This window comes from Rhagoletis zephyria, unplaced genomic scaffold, assembly GCF_001687245.7.
Source record: "Rhagoletis zephyria isolate East Lansing unplaced genomic scaffold, Rhagoletis_zephyria_1.1 Rzeph_scaffold_03180, whole genome shotgun sequence".
In the NCBI taxonomy this organism is placed as follows: domain Eukaryota; kingdom Metazoa; phylum Arthropoda; class Insecta; order Diptera; family Tephritidae; genus Rhagoletis; species Rhagoletis zephyria.
Window position 1 is genome coordinate 1 of NW_016160263.1, and position 25,686 is coordinate 25,686.

Consider the following 25,686-nt stretch of genomic DNA (forward strand, 5'->3'; position numbering starts at 1 on the left):
TTAAATTTGATTACGTTTACCAGTGAAATTTTTGATGAAAAATACTTTTCCATTTCAAAAATTAAAACTAATTTCATTACATAAATTGCAGGTTAGAGACAAAGAAAAACTAAAAAAATAAAAAAACGAAACTAATTTCAAGCAATGCGGTGCTTTCTAAAAGATTCGCAACATTTGATTGCACTTATTTTCATATCCAAAATTTTTTGCATTGTCTTTGGCGTTGGCAAGCAGCATAAAAAAAAATTAGCGAATGGCATAGGTGTCAGTTAGTGCAACGAAAATTGCGAATAGCAACAAATGTAATTATTTGTTACTTATGTTGGTGTGTAAATTCAAATACATTTAGTTAGTGTATACATATGTATTTGAAGTAATCATTACTTTAGAAATGCTTTGAGTTCGTAGCGCTACTAATGCTATTGGCTAGCATTTTTACTGTGCCTTTGTGACTTTGGGTGCGTCACGCTATGTCATGTCATGCCACACCATTCCACACTGCGCGACGTCACATATCGCAGTCAACCAACGCGCTCGACACGCTGTTGACAGTGAAAGCTTCAATTTAATTAGCGCAAACATGCCAAGCCAACTAAATAAATGTCTAAAAAATTATAATAATGAGAAGTAAAATTGCTGAGAGAAAAATTAGGCATGATATACCTTATGGCGCTGTTGACAAGTGCTTGTCACGTAACTACCCAGTACGGCATAAATAAATAAAGTTTTAATAGAAATATGGTAATTCTGCATCAAATGGGCTATGAATTAGTAATTCAAAGTTTTATAAAATTTAGGAAAATTCGACAAATTTTGGACTTTTAAACAAATTTAATTTTTTTTTTGTGGGGTACGCAGTTTTGTAGCTCACTCAGTTTTCGTATAATAAAGTACAAGTTTTAAGCGGCTATAAACTACCGTTGATTTTTGAGATTTTTTTTTTTTGCTGATGATGTTGCTCATTTTCTCCATATAACGGATGCATGATAGTTTTTTTTTTTTGTATGGGAAAAAATACCGAATAGCACCAGCTGCACATTTTGGTTTAAAGTTGAAAATTTTGGTGAAAAATTGTCGAACTTTCCTAAATTTTGTAAAAACTTTGAATCATTAATTTATTTGCCATTTGATGCAGAACGAACTATATTTCTATTAAAAATTAACGAAAAAAATTTATTATGAAAGGTAATATTTTAAAACTGGGAAGGAAGGTCAGATATGTGTGAGTATGCAATTTTGTAGCCCGTTATGGATATTGTTATAATTATTTTAATCGTTAAAGTTATCGAAGTTGTTATCGTATTTCCTACGTATCTACATAGAGTAGGCGCATTCGTTTTCATTCACCGCGATACCAATTAATATAAACATGCTCAAACCCGTGGTCTCTGTTTTTACAATTATATTATGTAATTTTACCGCTGTTAAATGCTTCATGAATGTATGTATCTTACATGTGAGATGCTATCTATTAAACTTAGGTCTTACAAAATCCACTATACATACATATTTTCAAAAACCCACACTTAAGCCTTCAAAGTGATTGTTTCACTGTACCCAAAAATTTGCTTGAGAAAAAATATCGAACCCATTGATTTACTTATTGAGAAAAAATATTGGAAAAATTGCCTAGTTCTTTGCCACAATAAGTCAAAATGTCAAATTCAACACAATTCACGCGGTAAATATGAAGCATGAAAAATAAACATGTATGCACATTAAGGTGGTCCTTAAAATAACAGCGTTGAAATTTTTTATCGGGAACCCCTTATTTTATTCTACGTACAAAATAAAGGCATCCATGAAAATTTCAAAATTTAAAAAAAAATTTACGGTTTGAATAAATTTAAATTTAAAAAAAAAAATTGACAACTTTGACTTGAAATTTTACATTTGATTTTCGCTGGTTTAAATGGCCAAAACCAAAATTTTTTCAATTTTTTTGCGTAAAAAATAATAATATTTTCGGCCCCTTAAGTTTTGTTTTTCAATTTTTTTGCGTAAAAAATAATAATATTTTCGGCCCCTTAAGTTTTGTTTAAAATTGTTTAATTCTCGTGGATGGTTTATTTTGAACGTAGAAGAGGGTCCCCATGATGTTGATGTTTCAAGGACGCACCCTAGTGTATCTACATACGTATTGGAAAAACCTTGAACATACCGTTGTTCTCAATTTTTTGCGGTTCTCCGGGTTTCCTTTTTTGAATAAATAACAGGTTCACTTTTCAAATGTCAAAAAAACTGAAAAAAACGATTTCTACATACAAACGGCACAAAAGGCCAGACGTGTTTTTTTTCAAACGAAGCAAACAGCCACATGAATTTGGCTGCATTTGGTTGTATGTGCCCTAAGTATGTAGGAACGCTCGCTCAGATAACTGCGGTTGCACTTGTTCCAAACAATTGCAAAATATGTACATATGTAATGAATTTCATGCTCAACAAAACAATCGAAACCGCAATCAAGAGTGTGTGAAAAAATCCTTCAATATATCGCTGTCTAACGTATGTACAAAAATATATATGTCTATAGGTCATTCCATACGCAATTTACACCTCAATGTTTTTTTTTATGTAAAATATTTTTTTTACACTCTCTTTCGAAAAAAGAAGGCACATATTTTTATATTCAAAAATCTCGAAAAAAATCCAAAATTTTGAACTCACAGAGAAGTATATTTTTAAATTTTTTGCAAATTTGTAATAAAAATTTCATTTTTATAACATTTTTGAAATCATTTTTCCGACGGGGTGGGTGTATGATGTATTTTGGAACGTAAAAAAAATATTTCACACCAAAAAACATTTAAGCGTAAATTTTGTATGGAATGACCCATATGAACCACTGCTTTGTGTGCAGGCGATATGTTATAAAATCGACACCGCAAACAGTTAACCTCAATACCGTTCAGCACAATTCAAAACCGCAGCGTCACAGGTCGTCCGAGTGAAGAATTGCATACAAACGGCAATGCTGTTGATGGAGCTGGTGACGTTGGTGGCCAGCCAAGCAAGCACACACATCTACTAGATGAATATATTTATACACATATGTTTTACTTGAAAATGCAAAAATCAAGAAAGTTTACTGAAAAAAAAACAAAACTGTATAATATACAAGCTTTTTCACTTAGACTGCTGCTTTTGTGTTTCAAATTTCCTTTGTTTTCTGCTCTGGCTACTTTCAACAACTTCTTCCACAACAGCAGCTAGTTTTCTTTTCTATGCACTTCTTGCGTTAGGTTACTAAAACTATTTCTTCTTTGTTTTTGTTAACTGGCACATGTGCTTGGCATATGGAATTACTGTCACGCCACAACACCCACCCATAGTCTCACAGATTTCTGCATTGCAAATTTTTGGTTTGTTTCAAAAAAAAAAAAAAAAATGCTGTTGGTGCACCACGAAAGTGGCAGCGATTTCTCGCTCGTGTTAATGCTACCTAACTTTCTTGCTGTTATGAGCATTTTCTTTGGGATATATTTTTTTAAGTTTTTTGTTTTTTTTGGAAGACACGATTTTATCTACATAGCTGCGCTTCTTTTACTTTTCACGATTCTATTGTCTTGCGGCTCACATGTGTAAGTACATACATGGTTTGGTATGCATTTGCTTCTTTCTTTATCCTCAACTTCTTTTGCCGGTATCTGTTTTTTTATTATTATTTTATGGTTTCTATTGTTTTCACTTCATAACTATGTATGCATGGAAATATTTTTACTCGAGGGATTTTTATGTAAACACCCAAATGCTTTCATACTCATATGAGTATAGTATGTGAGCAAATTTCTTTGGCGTAGGTAAATAGTTGTAGTCACTTTCCATTTTTACATTTTTTGTGGCGGGAAAAGTGAAAATTATTTTTTATTGATTCTTTTGTTAACGAAAATCGTATCTAACTAGAATAGTATAGGTGATTTTCTCCTCTTCTGCACAGGCAGTATTGCAATTTGTATCTTTGCATATTTTCCGTACAAATTTCTAAAATCCAAGAAATTTTTGACATATTTTTGTAAGCAAGATAGTATTTTCAGTAAAAATAAAGAATTCTAGATACTTGTAACTATGTATTTCTTAGTGTTTATTTGATTTTATGTGAGCTTGGTAGTTCTATCTTAGAGATGAGCACGGGACTAAATATTCAATCCCGATCGCGCCCATCCCGAAATTCAATTTTTAAGTCCCGCGGGTCCCATATTTCCCGAAATTTATCACTAAGAAAAGTTCACATGTCTTTCAAATTAATTTTAAATAATAAAAAAAATTATAAGAGATCTGGCATCATCCGATTATTTTGTTTGGCTTTTCTGTTCGTTTTCGCCTCAATAAAATATAAAAAATGCTTATTTCATACAACGCTTTTGTTGGAGTGTCGGGAAAAGATTTTGGTCCCGTCCCGTCTATTTTCAAATCTGTACCGTCGGTCTCGCGGGTCCCTATTAGGCAGATTAAGGTTAAATCACCGCCTCCACAATATTGTAAGGCCTGTGAAATGCCAAACATTGCGCCAAAATAAAATTATTTGTGCAAAACTGAGACCTATTGGTATATAGAATTTACAACAAACCATACAAGAAAAACAAAGTTTGCCAGACACCCCTGAGTCTAGAATATTTTTGCAAGGCAAGTTTGTTTTTTTTTCTTTAGACGTTTTCTTTAGACGTCCTTGAATATGAGAGACAATCATCAAAGGAATGCGTACAGCTGCACAGTGGACAATGTTTGACAGATTTTGTATAAAAGTGCTGGAGAAGTAAACATTTGAAAAATCTGTGTTATTACTTTTTAAGTAATAGGGACGCAGGAATATCTTAGGCCGAATTAAAAAAAATATATATACATATGTATGTATATATATTTTTATCACCATACGGGAATTTGGAAATTAAAAAAAAAAACATCAAACTAAAAGTAATGGAGCATATGCATATTCGAAATAAAGTCGACTCTAAAGATATTGACAGCTTTTTGACATAAGTTTCAATGGAATATCTGACGAAAATGCGCCAATATTTTTCTTGGTGATAAATTTTAGATTTTAAAGAGCACCAATTGAAAAAAAAATTACCATCAAATTACATACAAAAAAGTAATATTTTTTGGCGACAAATTCCTGATTTAAAAGCTCTTAAAAAGATTTATCTGATCGTTGAATTCGATTTGCTATCCAAACTCGTATTTTCTATCATCAGAATCGCGAAGAAAAATATTACTTTTAAGTAGTTTAATGGGTTGTACATTTTTTTGTTTGTTTATAAACTCGAGCTCTACAATCAGTTCGAAATATTTAAAAAATTAATCGACGATTTTCCACTCAGCGTTGAGTGGGTTAGCCAGGCAGTAGAAGTACCGAGAGAGATCAGGTCCAGCACAACTGCGTTCCGAGTGGTGCTACAGTCTCAACACCTACCTCTCGCGGCCGAACTCGGGAGCGGCAGAGACTTACCCAAATGCGGGCAAGGTCCTTAATACCTAACACCTCTTCGTGTGCTCCTCCAACCAGCCGACTCTGGCACCAGACCCGAATACCATAAATATCGCAAACTGAATCGCCTCGGCTGCTGTTACTTTTAGGGCCTTTAGCTGTGTCTTGGTTTGAGATTTATCTTCCTTAGGCTCCTGGCTCCTACTCAGAGCTGGTGGACGTACGATGATGTACCACTGAACGATTTCACGATTGGTTAAAGAGCTCTAAGCTTCGATTTCGATTTGCGACCAATCTTGTCGTTTGGAAATCTGGTAAAAATGGGCGCACAGCTCAAAAATAGTCTATTTGCAATTAACCAACCCCTGTACATTAAAAAATTTAACTGAGGATATTTTGTCTTCATTGCTTGGCCAGCCTTTAGCACCAATATACTTTTTATCCAAATCTTTAATTCCTCTTCAAAGGCGTCTCTCTCACCCCTACTTTCATACAAAAAAAACAAAATTGTAAATAGCCAAGCTTCATTAAGCGGATTATTTCCCAGTTCAATCGAAAGCCAAACATTATATCTGTTAGGGCAACTTAGTGCAAAAGTGCATTGCATTCAGTAATGGAATGCCATCCAATTAAAAGTGAAATTGTCAATAATAAATAATCAACAATGCCAAAAATGACCTCCATAAATCATTATAATGGTGTACTAGATACACACGTACCTGCATACATATACAATCAACCAAATCCCATGCCTTATCGCAAATCAGCGTGCCACCGAAAAGGGCTTTTAATGAAGCTTCAAATCAAATGATTTTGCGATTAATAAATGAAAGAGAGAAAAGAAATTAATAAAAGGATTGATAAAAAAACTTTAACCCAGACTTTGCTTCATTGTACCGTTGCCAACGGTTATTTTTTTAATGGAATCATACGAATGCAATTTATTGTCAATTCAAGCTTGAATATTCGACTGCATCTGAAGAAATGAAAATTACAACAGCAGGAAACTAAAGAGAGAAATATGCAGAAAAATGTGTTAAGTGGGGAAATGTGCAGCAAACAGCAACATCTGTACATACTTGAGGCAGCTGCAGCAGCAGCAATAAAAAAGCATGCAACAAGCGCTTTGCACCTGTAATGAGAGAGCCAACAGAAAATGTCAAAGCGCGTTTGCAGCAGTGATGCCAGACATTCTCTGTTAAAAATCCCACGAAAATGGGGAAAAAATCCCTCAATTACCCACATCTTGAAAATTTATCCCACATCATTCCCAACGAATTTAAACATATACATGTTTCAGTAGTAAGGAAGTAAAATTCATATAAAATAATAATAATAGTTTGACGCTTACACATATGTGCTTTTCCTCCAATTTGTGGCGGTCCCCTTGATGTTGTCACAACAAAGGGGAGGGGCCTACAGTTTTACGCCGACTCCGAATGGCGAGTGTATTTTTATGAGAAGCTGTTTTTCATGGCAGGAATACACTCGGAGGTTTGCCATTGCCTGCCGAGGGCCGAGCGCTGTTAAGAAAAAACACCTTTTTCTGCATTTTTTTCACTCATTCATTTTTTCACTTTCATTTTTTTGCTCATTCACTAAGGGCCTAAAAGAATTTTTTGGTGACTTTAAAATTGAAGCTCATTCATGTGCTATTTAACATTTCATCAGATAATTTGTTCCGCTTTTTACATGAAACACCAGTTACAACTGAAAAGATTCTTTCTTACTCAGCGCTTGAATTGGTTAACGTAAGAAAATTTTCGAAATTGTCCTTATACTTTTTAGCAATTATATACCATTTTACTCCACATCACATCTTCAGAACGATTAATTACGTAAGAATGTGGAATATTCTTGAATTTTGATCAATTATGCAACAATAACGGCGTCAAAAGAAAATCCCTTATTTATATGAAATGTCCCTTTTTTCCCTTTTAATAATTTTTGATGCAAAATATCCCTCAAATAGGGAAATTACCCACAATCTGGCATCACTGGTTTCCAGTTGTAGAATATGTAAGCAAAATGAGAAAAAAGCGAATGGCAAGAAGAATATACAGCAGCAGCAACAACTACATATTTTGAAGCGCAGAAGTGAAACGTTGGTGTACTTGGCCTGATGTTGTTGACAATCGAATGCGCATCAGCAACAGCAGCAGCAACAGCAACAACAACGACAGCCGAAAGAGCGCAGCCACCAAGGGGAAGGGGACTTTGTCAACACTTGTTGTATTTCAGTGAAAGTTTTGCATTCACGTTTGTTATTTTTTTTTTTGAAATTGTAAAGTGGAAGTTAATCAATGAATGGCAAGGCAAGTGAATGTAAATGCAATGCGCATAGGTGATGGCAACTACCTACATAATGAAGTCATTGTTTTTGTAGGAATTTCACACTCAACAATTTGGTGGTGATTTTTTTTTCTAAACTCTGGCTGCGCATACATAGGCATGTTTGTAGAAAATAGCGCACAAAGGGGACAATCAAAAATAATTTTACAAATTTTTATTGCTTGAAAGTGAATTGAGAATTACCTGAAAATTTATGTATGGGAAAAACTTACATGGGGCATCCGAACAGTCTGCAATGTGGTCATCAAAATATTAATACCATTAAAAAAAGATGAAGGTGCTAAAAGTCAATAGCAGCATAAGACAAAATACATATATCTTTATTTTGACGATTCTGTTTTATGCGTACTTACATATATACAAAAGTTTGTATTTCTTGCGCTGATATTTTTTTTTATAAGTAAAAGCAAAAGTGTGTACGAGGTGACCCGTAAAAAGTGAATGCAGTTAGGCGATAGTTGATCAGCTTTTAATAAACGTAAACATTTCATACAGATTGTTGGTACGCACACACAAAAATGAGGCTTTGGTAACCACACACCCTGCAGGAATAAATTGTGAGGGACACCATGGACGACGAAAACACATCTGAAGAGGCCGACTGTTCGAGAGAAAGATTCTGCGGGAAATTTATCTTGGGAGATTTGTCTTGGGGATACAAATGATCCATCCCTGAAAGTTTGGAATGCGGTACCCGCTTTTGGTAGCAGAGGGAAAGAAAGGCCTACTCTGTGATTGAAATACTAGATGCAGAAGAAACTGCTTCACTTAGCATGGCAAAAAATCGTCCAAGAATGTAAATACGTTCTGAGCAATGATTGTTGATGAATTTCTTTAATATATTGCCATTACGAGAAATAACTAGCACAATAATCAATTATTTAGGTCTATATTAATTAATTTCCACTCATTAAAAAAATTGCCACTCTTATCCACTTGTAACACAGCTTCAGGACTTAAGGATACATCTTTTTCGTTCGTAAATTCTCAACTATTTAGCATTTGTCTGCAGCTCCTCCTGCGTGAAGTTCAATTTAACGTTATGATTTCAAATGTAAAAATGAAGAAAATAAAGCATATGGGTCATTCCATACAATATTTACACCTCAATATATTTTTTGGGTTGAAATATATTTTTTTACATTCTTTATCGAAAAGAAGAAGACACCTATTTTTTTATTTGGTCTTGATATTCGAAAATCTCAAAAAAAAACAAAATCCCGAAAATTTTGAACTCACGGATAAGTTTTTTTTTTTTTAATTGTTTGCAGTTAATAAACTATTTGTCGGAGAAAAGTTAAGGTATTAAAATGTGCGTAATTACTTCGGCTTTCCATGAGAGTATGACATAGATTAAAATAAATAAATTTTTGGATAAAAAAATCGCATTTGTTTTTTATTAACTTCATCATGTTTGATTTTTAATTTTTTCAACTTGAATAGCTGTCAAACTTTATGGAGTAAGCAGTAAAAATTTGAGAATGGAAACACCAAAACTCTAGAAGTTGCGAGTTTTTTCATACCAGCGTACATAAAGTTTATACTAAAGTTGAACTGAAATAAAGATAATAAGGGCATTTTTAAATTTATGTCGTTTTCATCTTTTACATGGAATGACCCTAAATATATTTAAACTTGGAAAAGGTGAAAAATCTTTACTCTAAAGACGAAAGATTTTGGAAATTTTCACTTAAATAAAATTTGATTTTTTAATTATTTTAATATTTCACTAAAGCAACTGATTAATTTAATTACAATTTTCAATTACAACAGGATGGTAACTTTTCTCCAAATGTTTTCAAAAAAAGATTTCTTAAACATATTAACTTCACATCATTTTGTATTGTTTCATTTAACTTATTGATATAATTTAAATGGATTTTTAAACTGGTGGCAACCCTAACCAAAAATATTTCTACTAATTTATTTATCTTATGAAAAATTGAAATTTGGGTTTTAAACAGTTGGTAGCATTTTTCAAAATAAACCTATATTGCAATAATGTAGCGTTGCTTATTAATCAAACTGAATTTAAATTTTTGAATAGCTGGCAATCCTATTCGAAATGTTTTCGTGATAACGCTTTTTTAAATCTTTGTCGTTTGACAACCATATTGTGAATTTTTTTTTAACTCATGTGGAATGGAATTTTACTTTTAAAGCAGGTTGTTATTCAGGTCGTAAGCTATCTCACAAACGTTCACATTTATAATGGATCGTCTAAATTATTTTTGAAATAGATACAGTTTTCCTAAAGCGTCTTTCGTTTGATTTCCATATTAAAATATTTCTTTTAACTTTTTAGTCAAATTGATTTAAACTTTTTGATCAGGTGGCAACCGTCTTACCGATTTCGTTTGATACCTTTGATTGTTTTATTAAACAAACGGTCAAAATATTTTCTAAATAATATTTTGAACTCCTTTCGTAGTAATATTTTATTTAATATGTCAATTAGTTTATTTTAAAAAAGGTGGCAACTCTCTTAAGAATAAGCTGTATATATTAATGCGGGTTATGGCCTGATTGTATGCCAAATCTCATTTAAATCCGGCCAGACGTTTTAGCATGAAAGAGCGACAAACATAATCACTCACGCATTTATAATATTATTAGGATTATATTAAATATAAACAACGGGATTACAAAAATTAGGAATTCTTTGAAGTTTTAAAATGTTAAAACTCTCATTCCACATTTACATACATTCGAGCATATCTCTACAGGGTCTTTATGGCACACATGTGCAAGTCAAGTAAACTCTTTTAATTTTGGACGCATCATCATCATCTTTAGCAGCACCAACAAAATCTCGGTCACTTACACGCTTGTTAGGCGCACACGAGTGCCTTCATTCCATTTAAGCTGGGGTGCACAAAAAAGAAGAAGAAGAATATACAAATTACAAAAATTTATCAGTGCCACTTCTTCGCTTCGCTGGCATTCTCTTTCTCTACAATGCGTTTTTGATTTGTTCGAATCTTACGATACATATTTTACTGCTTCGAGCGCAAACAGTGCCGGCCACTTGAATAGCGACCGCTTTTGATCCTCAGTATTGACAGTTTTCCTTTCGTTTATTTAATATTCATTCATTTATTTGTAAAAAAGTTTAGCACATTCTATAACAAAAACCATGTAAAGCGGATTTTCAAAGTTTATACAAAATTGATAATTATTCAACAAATTGGAAGAAAATGAGCAACACCCTCGACAAAAAAAAAATTTTAAAAATCTGCGGTAATTTTTAGCTACCTGAAACATGCACTTTGTTATACTAAAATTGAACGGGCTACAAAATCTGCATACCGAAAATTTTTCGAAAAAAATCTAAATAAAAAGTTTGGAATTTTGATGAAAATTTTTTTAAGTTTGATTCATTTTTATGAATTTTGTACAAAGTTTGCAAGAATGATGTATATAGTTTTTGTTATAAAATTAGCTATATTTTAAATGAAAATTAACGAAAAAGATTTATGATGGAAAATATTTTTATTATTGTGTAAAAACTAAATTACGAATACTTCTGTGAGTGACTGTATGCATGTTGGTTTTACAAGTATATGTTGGCATGTGCGCACACAGCTTTCAAAAGTCTTGTTATGGTACATACATAAGTAGATATAATTGATTTTTGATTTGAATAGTAAAAGTTTACGACGCCGCACATTCGAACTTCAATCAAATTTGTATTTTACCATTTGTAATGTGTGCTACATTCATTTGCAAATCGTTATTTTTTTTTTTGCAATTCGTTGTGGTTTTATTCAAATTTTTGATGTATGACTTGCGGCATCTTTACTTCACATTGTACTACATATACTAATCTGGCAATTGTAGAAATTTACAAACAATTTTATGTATGTACGTATCTATGTAGGTAATCAAATTTAGCTGGAATTGACTGGAAATAGGTAATTTGGTTTCATTTTCTACTACTTGCAATTGCTGCTATTTATTAAACATACGCTGATTTCTTTATCTTGAAAAGACTATGCCGAAAATACCGGCAATAACATTAACCTCAGAATACATTAATTTCAAAATGTTATTGAAATGAATTTCTAATCCATTCGCCAAGTCATTCATCCTTGTCTTCTATTGCAGGCAGTTTGCGGAGCTTAATGTCTTAAAACACACACCAATCTCTTAATTTCCTTGTGGTCAGCGAAATCTTTTCTGCTAAAAAGCCACACACGCAGCCTAAATTTAAAAACTATGCCCACCAACACACAGCCGAATCTTTTTTGCTAGTTATTCGCATCAAAACATGTTCTGCGCATGCGCACAACACTACTAGCTTCATAGGCTGTAGTTCAGCTTACATTCTACCACTTTTTGACAAGTCGATTTCCCCACATCAAGTGAAATTGCTGCAATGTGAGACATCGCTGAAAAAAAGAAAGAAAAAAAATTACACGACACATAGATAGCCTACTCTTTTATTTGAAGTCGGTTAAAATTCCTACTAAATAATTTTAAAAAAAATTTCACTAGACTGCACTTACATGCTAACAAGATTACACATTCCTCTCTTGCCCCTACTAGGCATGGTAAGCAGCTACACAGTACCTTGGCATGCTGTGATTTGCAAAATTTTATGACAATCTTCCTGAGGTTACCTGCCGCACTTGTTTTTGTTGACTACATATATGTACATAAATATACTACTCGTCGTTCTGCTTGTCAAACATGCATAGATATGAAATTTTATCCGCTAAAGTGATACAGTTTCGACGATGATAAAAATAATAATAAAATAATTATATGCTTATGCGTGGTAGGTATGTTATGTAGCATGCATGTACGTTAGGGTGGTGCAAAAAGAGTAAAGTCGGAATTTTAATGCTCTCACGATTGTTCTATATTGAAAAAAGTATACCCCCATTTTTTTATTTTGAAATAAAAAAATATTTAGAGGTCGCTTAAAGCGCTCAAAGTTTTCCATATATTTTATATGGAAAAAAAAAACTTTTCGTAGAAATGGTTATAGAATTCTTGAAAATCAATATTTTTCGATTGGAAAACTCAGGTTCTCTTCAGAACACTTTTAAGATTTTCAAGAATTCTATAACGTTTCTACGAAAAGTTGTTTTTTCCTTATATAAAATACATGGAAACTTTGAGCGCTTTGAGCGATCTTTAAATATTTTTCGATTTTAAGATAAAAATGGGGGGTATATTTTTTCGGTATAGAAGAGGCCTAGGGGGTAAGAGCATAAAAATTCCGACTTTACTATTTCACATGATTTTTTGCACCACCCTAATGTACATACTAAGATATGCACAGGTGTATTCTACTCAATGGCAGTGCTGCATTTCACTGTCTTTAGACTAGTTGGTTTCCATTTCACAGATCTTTTGCTTTTGTGTTTGCCATTGTTTTTTCTCTTTATTCATTTCCATTCTAGAAAAGAAAATTTACTCGAATTACTTTAATTTGTTTGTGAACCTGTGCAACAGCGGCTTAGCTGACAGCTTTCCATGATGTAAATCAGTAGATAAATTGTAGCTTCATAGTGAAATTTTGCTAAGAATTGTACAACAGAGATGCAATAGGAGAAATTCGCTAAACTCGGTCGTGTTGACGGTTTCCAAAGCCTAAATCTTCTTCAGTCCAATTTTGCACTGAAATATGTAATAAATCTATGCAAAAGTATGCGCACTAAAGGAAAAGTAAAGCGGAGTAGCTTCATGCCTCAAAATTAAACTATTTAACCTAAATTCAAAATATTTATATATATATATTTTTTTTTTCATTTAAAAGATCGAACAAATTCATCATTTGAGAAGGACCCTTAAAAATCGTAATTTTCTGAAAAAAATCGTCAATCGTCAATTCAGCTTTACCATGTTTTTAGTGGACAAAACTTAATTATTTGCTTTGCAAAATCAACGACTAACCTTTTCATGATCTGAACGATGAAAGAGGAAGGTAATTCTGGACATTAGCAATTAAGCATATCCATTCTGGATATAAAATCCTGGGTGATTTAGGGGCTACTTTCGGCAGTTTGCTTTCCATAACTGTCAGCACAACCTTCGCTCAAATATAGATAGATCCGGCAAAGCCCTTAATAGGATTGAGGTAGGGGCTATTTTCCGCACATACAGACTTGTCCTAGAACATTATTTTTGCGGCGTAGTGGCTTAGGTTCGTAAAGGTACTAAAAACTTCGTAGTTAACAACTTCGACGTACTAAATCCCCCTAACTGTAGAAGGCATTTTTTATGACCGTTAGTGTATACATTAGGGCGGGTCAATTTGTATGGAAGATTTTTTTTACTATGAGCGTATAGCACAGGTCGATTCCACGTGTGATTCTAAGCAAATTTTCCAAAGAAACTATGGGTTTAAGGTAAGTTTGGGGATAGTAGTCGAGAGTTCTAGCTTTAATCTAAGCCAGATTAGATTGTAAGGTTCTATGACCTTTTGTTTTTTTTGCTAGAGCTTCTCAAATATTGCAAAAAACGCGATTTTTTGATAATTTGACTAAGTTTACGGATTCGTAATCAGAATGAAAAAGTCTATCAAAACAGCTTTAACATTTTAGGTTACAAAATTGTTTCCCATTTTTGTTGGCCTGTGTAATTAAAGTTTCTGTAAATTTTTAAACCTTTTTCGCATTCTGTGCTCTCTTGTAACCGGTAAATTTGGTTACCATCTCATAAGCTGGTAACAAAATATTGCCCCATGAAATATGCAATACAATAATTTCCACAAATCTTCATAGCTGAATTGCTGAATATTTTCACTGCATTACCAACGTACCTATAATGGCGGTGACAAGAAGTGGTAACATTTTTTGGTAATCAAATTTTCCGGTCACAAAATCTCCGGTAACGCGCAGGAAAACCTTTTCCATATATAAAAACTGCTTTCCCATATTTTACAAGGCTCAGATTATTTTATTAAGCTATTAAAAGAAATTTAATTTCTTAAGCGATCTACAGTGGTGTTTTCCCCTGAGTCGATGTATGTTTCGACTTACTTTCCTATTCTCTAATTTAAAAAAGCCTATTTCGCTATTTACTTACTCTATTTATGTCTCGAATGCCTTTTACATTTACAAAGAGTATTAAATTAGTTTGACTCATCCTTGTCATATAATTCATGCCATTTCATCTCTAAACTTCACTCGAACGACAGTTATTAGGTTGCTTTAAAGTTCAATAACTCAACAATAGAGTAAAAGTCTCGTCTAGCTTTCATGTTATCCAATGTATGTATGTATGAATATATGTAAATACAATATTTGTGTTTACCCATTGATGAAAAAATTATCTTTGAGCCACTCTTTTCTTGTACGGCGCTTTTGTTGTTGGCCCACAACGACGCCCAATTGTCTGTGAAATGAAATTTTCATATTTGTACATATTGTGAAGATGGCCGTAATGTTTTTAAATACATACATATATACATAAATGCATGTGCATGCATATACATATCTGTAGGTTTGACCAGCCAATTTCTGTCCACGCTACGCTGACGCTTCATAAATAAATTTGTGACTTTTGAAAATATTTTAAACAAAAACATTTGAGCGTGTAAAAATGTGCCTACAATTTTACTATGAAAGCATTTAACATTAATTTAAGTTAATTGAGAATACAAGTAAAAGTTTGTATAATAGTTTGCTATATTTAAAAAAAAAAAAATGACACAACTAAAATACGTTTCACTCTAAACAAGTAAATGTTTTTTAAAGTATTTAAAGTTTGACCTCAAATCATGTGTGCTAGTATGTATGAAGCATTGTATACATAAACATGTTCAACTTTTCGCATCGCACGTGCTGCGTGTCGCACCGATTAGCATACTCACGTGGAATATTTACTAGAAATAGCCATTTCGCTTACATACCAACCATTTGTTGCACGTACTTATGTACATAAGTGGTGTCATAAACGTGTCGATTCATCTATGTTGACCCGTTTTTGTGACGATGTCATGGAAAAAAAAAACAATTGTAAGCCATTCGCTCTCACTTAATCGGTGTTCAATTTATCATAAATTTTTTTTTGTTTTGCAAATTGGTTGTGTTTTTATGCATACATACTTTATGCATTACATACTTATTTAAATATATAGAGGAAAATAGCTAAGAGAAAAAAAAATCGTTTGAAAAATAATAATAATAATAATAATACTGCCTCCTCCATTTTGATAAGTTTTGGCTATACATTTTTTATTATTTAATTTTAATTACATATTTTTTATGTTCGACGATTTTTTTATATGGAGAAAATGAACGGCACTTTCAACAAAAAGTAAAAAAACACACTAAAATCAACGGTAAAATTGAATGGGCATACTCAACTGCATACTCAAATTTTTTCAATAAATCTTATTACATAGCTCAAAATTTTTCCGAAGTTTATTGGTATTCTTTTTAAAAATTGCACAAAGTTTGAAACTTGAATTTAAATAAATGGTGTTTATTAAAGAATAAACTAATTTTTTTTATAAAAAAAATTTATAAAATTAAATAGGAAAAAAATGATCAGTAAAAACATCTGTGGGTGGCATATAATTGTAATAAGCACTGCAGTTGCTCCAGGCCCACACCAGCTCGTCTATTGCGATTTTTCTTTTATTTGACTTCCGCTTCCTCGTTATTCGAAGATCTTCTAATACAGCTTCTAAAGAGAAGATGTTCCTGGAAAACCCCCACCTGAAAACGCTTATTTAGGAGCGCTCGTAACATTGCCGACTGCCGAACAGATATAGCTGTCATTCATGTCCCAGGCTGGAGATCAATTCAGTGCAGTTTTTTTATGATTTTTTTTTTCAATTAAGTAAACAAATAAAAAGCAAACCAATTTATTATCGGTTTTATGAATAGGATTTTTCTGCAGAAATACATAGTTCTATGTATCTATTTAATTAATTTTATAAGTCTCTCTAGCAGAGAAGAAGGAGTACATTCGACGACATGTGGTATTTTTGAACACGCCCACTCCGCGAAAATTCTCCGAAAATATTCCCATTTCTAGAAAATCACCTTCGGACATGAGTTCTGCAAAAAAAATCAAGTTTAGGCTTCCAGACAGTGATGTTTTAGGCAGAGGTTTCTGCAATTCGATGCGCAGCATACGCACTCCTCAGGGGTGGGAAACTTTTATAGTACTTTAATATCCAAGCAAACATTTCCCAAAGCTCACTGATAGTCAGCTTAAATTGTCTATGGAGTGCCTTCCCATCAATTGTGTCGCAAGTTTTCAAATTTGACTTGCGTGGTTACCAAGCAACAGTGGCAACTTTTTAAACGTTTTTAAAACACTACAAAAAAACTCTACAAATTCTCACCCAAATTTCAAACTTTTTTCTCAGAAGTGTTAGAATTTTTTCGAGTACACAGTTTTATAGCCTATTCAATTTTAGTCTGACAATGTGCAAATTTCAAGTGGCTAAAGATTACCGTTGATGCTTTAGAATTTTTTTTTGTCGCATTGGCTTTCATATAACGAATAAACATGAAAAAAAAATCTAAAAAAACAACGGACATTTTTAGCCACTTTAAACTTGCACTAAAATTGCATGAGCTATAAAACTGTATACTCGAAAAAATTCTAACACTTCTGAGAAAAAAGTTTGAAATTAGGGTGAAAATTTGTTGCGTTTTGTTTTTAGTCTTTTAAAAACTTTTTGACTTGGGTTTGTTTACATGAGTTTTGTTAGATAATGAACTGTATTTTAATTGAAAAATTCTAAAAATAAATAAATAAACACGAGTGGCAAACAATATCACTTTGAAATGGGGGTGCTATTGTATTGGCCAATATTGTATGTATGTACCTATATGTGCATATCGTTTTATTTCGCTTTCATTTGTTTCTGTTTTTACTTATTTTGCTACTTTAATTATGTATGATTGACCCACCCAAAATTTTGTATCTACTAACTTTTAAAAAATTATAAACTGATGCAAAAACCGCTTGCCAAAAACTGGTTGCTGAAAATAATAATTCCAATTAGGCGCTAGAAGTCTTTAAACTAATTGCTTTTGCTGTTGCCATCCGTGCATATATGTAATTGATGTACATATACTTCCCCACAATTTTTAAAGACTTGATTTTTCTCTCCTTTAATTAAAATTTATTGCAGTCATTTAAAAATTCTGCTTAATGCTTTAAAAAAGTGAAAGTTTTTTGTAAATATTTAAAACAGAATTAAAAGTAAGCCATAAGCCAATCTATAAAAATGCATGTGTAAATAATTAAATCGAGCTCGACGCCAAATTTGTTTTATTTGCAATATAAAAAGTCCCTTAAAAAAATAGCAATATTTTACATGGAAGCGTAGGGGTCCTAGCTGCTTCTTCGGAGTTCTCATCAGACGCTTTTTTTTAAGTTCAGCGGAATTTTAACCACGTCACTCGGCATTTTAAAGGCTGTCCTCATTCCAGGCAATAATTTTAAAATACACCTATTTATATTTCAACTACTAGAAATTCATCGTGTCATTATTTTTATATAAGGTTTAAGCAGATTCATTACAGCACGAAAGCTTTCTAGCAACGCGACCTCTTCTAAGGCCGTTGAAGCCATTGGTCGATACATATATACATAATTATGTATGAAAATATGTATATACATATGTATATACATATGTTTGGACTTGCAGTCAAAATTCTCAAGTTTTATTATCGGCCACCAAGTACCAAACGAAATTTACAGTTAAATGCCAATTAAAATGTTATGCCATGAAGGTGTTTTTATCAAGACGTGTGCATTGTTGCGAGTAACTTACCAGCAATGAGTTGATAAAGTCAACAAAACAACCTACGGGTAAATTTAGGTCGCCTGTTGTTATTTGAGTGAAATGTCAAATCAGCCGTGTTGGCAAATGCCAGCGTTGGCGCTCCCCCATACGAACAACAACACATTGGGTGCAACTTTTATCTTATTACATTTGCGACAAAGCAAATTTGTATCAATACATACATATTTACATACATGTATATGAGTAAATAAATGAATGCAATCTAAATATGTGCATATGTATGTATGTGGCGACTTTATAGCTTTATTTGCATGAATTTGAAATTAAAGAAACAAGTTTGAAGTTGGATATTTTGCCTTTGCATTAATATGCATTTCAAAATGCTTTATATTTGTTGTAGCATTTTAAATTTAAGCAAGAAAAAATGATTTTTAAGTAGTATTTTATTTGCATAATTTGAGATTGTTTTAAAGGTAAATTATATTACTCTATTAAATAGCTTAAATTTGGTACCCCTATCAGAACATACGGGGTAAATTACACGTTATTTGCCGAGTAGTTAAAGCCTACGAAACGGATAAAATTTATATGAATTTTTTAAAGGGAAATATGGAAATGGAGTATCTTTATCATAAAGCTTTTTTATTTCCAGTAAACATTTTTAGTCGCGGAGAAACATTCCATTACTCCCCATTCCGATAATTTCAATCAATAGTGACCGTTTTTTTTTGTAATCGCGAAGGAAACGTTAAACATGGGCATCTTCTGGGACTCTTTTAACTAGGAGACTTATTTTCAATTCCTTTTTAAATAAGACTCTAGCGAAATATTATTAAAAAATAACTAATTAAAATTGTATGAAAAAAATTTTATTTTATGACATTTGAAGTAAATAAGTGCGCACCAAATCCAAACGCAAATAACTTACACTTACATAGCTATGTGTGCATGGCCATGCATGATTAACCATTCAAGCGCCTTATATGTGCATACATTCATACATACATACATATATAGTATAAGTGCATAAGTGCAAGCCTGGGTGTAAATAACTGCATAAATTTGTTCATATGCCTACATGTTTGCGCGCCTGTCACAACCCCGACATTGTTGCAACATTTTGCTTTCTGGCATTCGGTGCTGGTGGGTTGGCCACAATTTGCTATATTGTAAAAACTAAGCGTCAAATCGAAACTGCCTTCGTTGGCCTAGCAAAAGTCATGCGCAGTCAGTTCCCAAAAATATGGTGCGCGAAATAAATCTGCAAATGCTGTAAAAAAAAAATACTAAACAAATAAAAGCGAGGAAAATTGCAGAAATAAAAATTCCAGCTGTCTCAAGACATATCTTACGCTAGAGCTTACATACCTGTGACCATAAGCGGTAACATAGAGTCCGTCCGATATGCAAGCACATAAGCATGCGCGTACTTAGGCATGACAGCACATTTCCACGCCACACTCCAAAATCGCAATTATCGCCACTGCCGACAGGGCGTTGATGTTTTTGTGCAAATTATTTTTTGACGCCATAAAAGTAAAGCAAGAAGAAAGAATGGAGGTTTTAAATAGCAATTTGGCCATCGATTTTACAACATAGTCAACATTATACATATTTGTTTGTGACTTAACATGACGACTTTATAAATAAGTATCTACATATGAATGTATGTATATAGTTTTATATTTACTATTACTAAGTTTGCACATGTGAATATGTTTTTATCGACGTGTGTAAGTATGCATTAGCACACATTTCACAGCAAGTGTGAAAAGTCAAAGTGCACTTAAACTGTCTGCGCATACGCCCTGTGCCCCGTAGCCGTGTTGCTAAAACAATCAAGCCATGAAAAGTTAAACAATGCAAATAAAAAAAAGAAGAAAATTTCAGACAAAACCATTCATTTATTATTCGAAAGAAAACAATACATAAATTGACATGTGACTAATTTTTATTTTGTTTATTTTTCTTTTCTTTGCAGTGGTGCAATACATACATACATACATACATATCTACCTACCGAAATTGGTAAGTGTTAAGTTTTTATTTATTTTCATCTAACATTTTTATTGCTGTTTTACTTTACAACGCAAAAAGTGAAATTTCACTTTCTAACACTTCAACCACATAATGCGTATTTTTTTTTGGGTTTGAGAAAAGTTTGTATTTATGACACATCTTTCATTTAGAATTTCTATGTCATAATTGTCTATTCACTTTTTATTTGCCATAGGCGAGGGAGAGCAACTGCCAAACGGGTAATACAGTTTGATGTAAATAAGTTTATACTTGCACACCTACGTACATATGTACATACATATACATACATATATAGATAAAATCTGATTTATTCGCTCAGCAGTGGTGATAAATTTTAGGACGGTATAAAATTAAGGAAAGTGAAATATATTTAATTGCCTTAAAATTACTCACAAAAAAGTAAAATATACATAGCTACATATGTACATATGTATATTAGGGTGGTCCTTAAATGTAGAAAACAAATTTTTACATCAGATTTCCTAAGCCTAAACCCCTACGTCGATGCTTCTATAGTCAAAGATATCACATATAAATTTTGGCCCCGATTGGAGTCGGTTAAGGCGTGGCGCACTGTGGTAAAAATTCAGATTACCCTATGAAGACGCCTTAACCGACTCCAATCGGGACCAACATTTTTATGTGATATCTTCGACTTTAGTAGTATCGATTTTTGGTATTAAATGAAAAAAAATATATTTTTAATTTTTTGAGTCTTCATGGATCATCTGGTCTTGGACCCCATTGCGACACGCCTTAACCGTCTCCAATGGGGACCAAAATTTGTATGTGATATCTGTGACCGTGGCATTACCGATTGAAGGGGTGAGACTGAAAAAAATCGCTCATTTGATTTTTAAGGTCCACCCTAATGTACACACATATATGCATACATATGTGAAGGTGAATATTCGTATAGGCGCATAACTTTTCCATAACTCGATATTCCAAAACATAGTAAATATTCTGGAGTGACTTTCAAGGGGTAATAGTGATTCTGCATTCACCAATAGAAATTCTTCAGCATTGAAATCATAAATCTTTGGCTCATTTAGAACAAATATTTTTACGCAAAAACCTCGAATATAATAAGCTTTATAGGTTTTGAGTTCTTGAAAAATTTAAAATAAATTTTGAATCCACCTTTCATGATTTTAGTGCGAGTTTCAAATTTTTATTATTCAAATATGCCTTCAGTTTGACGGGGTTCGCTTGAAATGCATATGTAATTCTTTGTCGTAATTCTTCAACTATATCAAACGGCTTTTGCAGGGACCCTACAAGAGAAAATCGAGAGGGTTCAAGTGAGGCGATCTTTTCCGATCTATCGATTTCGGAAATATACCCGCCGATTCAAGACTTCATCATTGGAATAATTCATTTTGATTCAATTTTGAAAAACACTAAAATTGTAATCTTAATTAGAGATCGTTCAAATTAAGCTGGCACTGTGTCGATGACGCTGTTGATAAACAAAAGGCGATAGAAGACATTTGAAATTTCGGCTCACTCTCGTCTGATTATTTGTTGTTGTTGTTGTTGTTTTCACTCTTGAACGACATCATAAAACACGTATTTTATGGCCGTATAGCGGATATTAAATTTTTCAATCAAAATAACTCGTTACAATGAAATAATTTAAAAGATTTTCTGAAGAATTATGCAAAAATTTTTTGTGTACCTGACTAAAATCATAATGAGTTGTTTGTACATGTCCAAGGTTTGTACGCGCAGATATTGACTCAAAAAATGAGCCGGAAATCAATGCTTTAAACCATTTATCCTCAGCTGGCCATAGCTCAGTAAATAAGCCGTGGGGGAGAAAAATGTCCCCTAACACTTTATTTTTTATTTTTTATGGTTCAAGGTATTTGTACGCAGTTTTTGATCAGCCTGTACACCAACGCTCCCAAAGGACCCAATGGCGAATGCAAATAACTCTCCCTAAAAAAAAAAACAAGTTCTTTTGTCCAACGAATGAAATTGTACAATTGATATAGACTTTAGATCACTTATATCTAACCTTATGTCGAAATTCCAAAAAAAAAATTATATGTACAGTGACTCAAACAACGTTCACATGGTTTATACAAAATTTAAAAAAATTCAATAAACTTTCATCAAAATTTTTAAATTTTTAATCTGATCCTTTGATTTTTGAAATAGCCTTTTTAAGCAAACGTACATATCGCTCACCCTCTTTATTTTTGGTCGAATAAGTTTGGTACAGCTCAACATTTTGCCTTGAAAATTGTGTCGGAGCTTTTCGCAATTAGAGCCAATGTGGGGCTTACTTTTACTATTACTGTCATTAACCCATTAAAACCCCAAAAGTTACCACAAATTTTCTAAAGTCTCAATTTTCCTACAATCGTATGCTATTTACTGGAAAACTGGTTTCATATATATATACATATATTTTTTATGAAAAACCTGCTTTTTTAGAAATAGCTTTAATGCGTTCCTGCTCATGAACGACCTTGAAATGCAGCTAAATATTTTAATGAGAGTCATAAAACTCACCAAAATGTATGATTATATATTCACATTTTAATTGTGCTACCATTCCACTATTTCTCGGTCACTTTACTTTTATTTTTCGAAATTCAAGTTTTTCTGTTAACATTCGCCAATTAGGTGTGTATGCTTTTTTTTACTTTTTTGTGATTCAATTGTAAACTAATAGCAATGGCAAAAAGCGCCACCGACTAATCACGCAACAAAAAAAAAAATATCTAAAACAAAACTTTATAACAGACCAAATGGCTGTTATTCACTTCGCATTTGACAGCAACAATGACAACACAAATGAAAAAGCAAAAAATAAGCAAAAGAAAGAAAACAAGCAAAGATATAATAATTTTTAGTATAATAAAAACGGTCAGCAGTGTTGGCTAAAATTAAAGCAGAATGAAAAAAAAAACAATAACAACCGTCTTAGGAGTTGGCAGCGATAAAATGTTTACTGCCGCATAGCAGCGCATATGCATACTAGTACTAGTATGTATGTATGTATGTATGTATGTACAGACATACCATACATCAAGTAAATATACCATTTCCACCTATTATGACCGGGGCGCATGCGCGTCAGATTGGCCTAACTACACGCGGCGACAAGTCCGTCAAATAAAAAATGACTGCCTGTCGCAGCGGGAAATTACGGAAGTCTTTTTCTTTGTACATATAACCATGTACATACATACATATTTATTTAAATATAACTCATAAAAGTTTGCTTTTGTTTTTGCAGTTTCTAGTTTTCCTGTTTCATTTGCTTATTATTATAATTTTTTTAATAATTACCTCAAATACTTCAGCAGAAAGAAAAAAGTATGCCTTCACATGTACATATGTACATGAAAAAAGATTTAAAATGCTACTAAATGACCTGTTAAATTAGTTGGTAGTCTATCTTAACCTGTAACTAGTCTGTAAGAGATGTAATAATTTCAAGACTAAATAAATGTATTAAATTTAAAAAAATTAAATAAATAGCCGTACACATTTCACACACGCGTTGAAAAGTGAAAATTAATGGGGCGAACGAGCTGAAATTCGCATAACCAAATACGGACGCCCAAAAATGCCACCTTTAATTGCCTTGCGCGCTTGTTTGACCGCTTCACCGAAAGCGAAAAGCGGAAAAGCAAGAAAATCACTTTCAATTGTTGGCAGCAAAATTGTCAAAACAAACTGTCATGTGCTGTCATTGTATCCCTCAAGTAATATAATGCTTTTTTTTTGAATTTTTTCAAAATTTTCCTGGTACCAACTATTTTGAGCTTCAATTCCTTAAGTGGAGTGTAAATAATTTTTGTTTTAGAAATACAAGCAATGTAAGTTTGGATCCAACGTTCCATTCTGCGGCTTGCTCAGCCAGTTTTTACTTAAGTATAGGTGTATTCTTACCTTTGCAGCCCAAAATGAGCTGCTGTTTCCTAGTGATGAGTTCATAACTGTAGAGACCCAATATACTTTCAGCTTCCCTAATAAATGCTAAAAGGAACTTAGTATACGAATTACTAATTCTGTTAGTATATTTGAGATTAACAGGGTAGTTCTTACGGTCTTAAAGCATAAATAAACGGCAGCGTTGATCTGTTTAACCTTTTTAAACTTTCTAAATAAAAAGTAAATTAAATACACATATAATATATTTTTTCTTTTTAAAACAATAAAAACTAAAAAATTTAAAGTAAATTTAAATAAAACAGAAGTAAATTTAACGAAACATAAAGAAAAATAAATAAAAAAAAAGGTTTTTAAAACTTAAGGAAAGTTGAATTTTTCTTCTTAAAACAATAAAATCTAAAAATTTAAAGACAATTAAAATAAAAATTTAAAAATAAAATAAGTTCCAAAAAATTAAATGAGATTAGAAGAAAATACTTTTCTCTTTAAAACAATAAAATCTTAAGACAAAAAGAAAATAAATTAAAAAAGAAAAAATAAATGAAGAAAGAAAAATTTAAAAAAAGTTTGTTTCCATAAATTGAATTGAATTATAATTTGTTTCTTTTTATAAAACTATATAATCTAAAACTTAAAGAAAATTTAATTAAAAAATAGAACAAACTTACATAAAAACTTTAAAAATTAAATTGAATTAATAAAGTATGTACTTATTCTTATGTATGTACATATTTTTCTTTTTAAACAATAAAATCTAAAAATTTAAGTTAAATTGCATTAAAAAAAAATTAAAAAATTCCGCTGCCCAAGGATTTGAAATTCGGATCTTTCGAATAGCACGCCAGTGCTTTGCTCATTCGGCCATTGCGACTGTTGTAGCAGCGCGTGCAAAATCATATTCATCTCCTTTTGGAAAATGTTCAAATGCTTTCTGTCAAATATACATGAAAGTTTGCCAGGGAGCTTCTTTTTTTGTAAGTCTTCCGTGCCAAAATAAAGAAAAAATCATTCAAACTAATTTTCCTACTGTCTTTCTATTGTCTTACTATCAGTCCGTTGCATACACAGACAGCGGGAATTGTGAGGAAATCAGTGAACCTGTCTAAGATCCTCTGCCACTCCACCGCAAAATGAATTTTGAGTATACCCTCTCAAAAACTGAAAGTATCGAAGGAGACCAGCTGAGCTCTCAAAATTGTTCCTGTTCCACAAAAATTTTTGAAGATCC

General features: G+C 32.4%; 1 long non-coding RNA gene across 1 annotated transcript; it reads right to left on the reverse strand.

Moving 5' to 3' along the window:
• Window positions 1-1,861: 1,861 nt before the first annotated feature.
• Window positions 1,862-10,892, reverse strand: LOC108368554 (uncharacterized). The gene is made up of 3 exons (XR_001848391.1): window positions 10,794-10,892; window positions 6,137-6,144; window positions 1,862-1,872 (listed from the first exon to the last, which is right to left on the reverse strand). It is a non-coding gene; the product is annotated as an uncharacterized LOC108368554 (long non-coding RNA).
• Between the last annotated feature and the right edge of the window lie 14,794 nt (window positions 10,893-25,686).